The sequence below is a fragment of the Gymnoscopelus braueri genome, assembly GCF_963280865.1.
Source record: "Gymnoscopelus braueri genome assembly, chromosome: 20".
NCBI classification, from domain to species: Eukaryota; Metazoa; Chordata; class Actinopteri; order Myctophiformes; family Myctophidae; genus Gymnoscopelus; species Gymnoscopelus braueri.
In genome coordinates this window covers 9,791,214-9,792,404 of record NC_137622.1, presented here as the reverse complement: position 1 = coordinate 9,792,404, position 1,191 = coordinate 9,791,214, and positions in this window count along the sequence as shown.

The window sequence follows — 1,191 nt, the reverse complement described above, 5'->3', positions numbered from 1 at the left end:
TTTATCCCAGTCTGATCCTCTGCAGCTCAGTCTCTTAATGCTTGGATAAAACCAGATACTAAAATGTGCCGTGTCATGTGCTTCTCAATTCACTCTGTTAAAGAGCCTGTTGTTGCCGCCTTGTTTCCAGGAATAGCTCCGCTGTCTGTCTGTCGGGAGGGGGGAGGGGGGGGGTGGGCAGGAAGTTGTCGATCGGTCAGTGCAGATGCCTCAGCAGCAATATGGAGGAATGAGATGTAGCCTAATGCAGTGCTTCTCAAAGATTTTCTTGGCAAGGACCATCGAAATTCATATGCATTTGGCCACGGACCCCCCCCTCTGAAAAAGGTTTTGCGTCATGGACCCCCATTAGAAAAGATTTGTGTTAAAAGTGTATTAACGCTTGTGACATGTTGCGTGTCACATTGTGAGCTTGTAGATCGGCTATTTTCAAACAGCTGATGTGGTTAAAGTGGTTAAACTTATTTTTATGCTATGTTAACTCATATTGCTTAGCCTCAAGGACCCCTGGGGGTCCCCGGACCCCACTTTGAGAACCACTAGCCTAATGAATAAATCAGCTGTGAAGCAAACTGCCTCAAAGCCAACATAGAAAGTCATAATGATGGTCATGATAATTATCTCATATGCTATGGTGTGTTTGAATGATATTTCCAATATTATTATGATGGGTGGAATGAGCATCACATTTGCTGCTTATCATTTCTTTTAAGAGCCAGGCACTAGTAGGCAGGCAACATGGGAGGGGCCCCTCTGTTGTAGAGTGTAGCTCCCATAGCCCGGAGGGATAGTCGCGCTGTGATTCGCTAGTTGGTTGCAAGGCAGCTGACGCGATTAGGCAACATTGTTGCATGCAGCTTGTACTCTGTGTGCACCACAGTTACAGAGACAAATAACTAGCCTGTTTGTCTCGACTAAACAGTTGTTCGTTTCTCTGTGATTCTGTGATGAAGTATAGGCTAAACTTTACAATTCAACGCCCACAACACTAGCAGCGGTCCCACTCCCATGGCTCAGAGGGATTGTAACGGTTGTAAATGTGATTGGCTGGTTGGTTGTCAGGCAACTATACGGTCTCTCCGGGCTATGGGATAGAGACTACAGGGTCTGAAGCGCGTCTAGTGTTGCCATGTCGGCTTTTTATAAGTGACTTTGGGCTTCTTTTTCTGTAAAGTTGCTTGTAAAAATGTG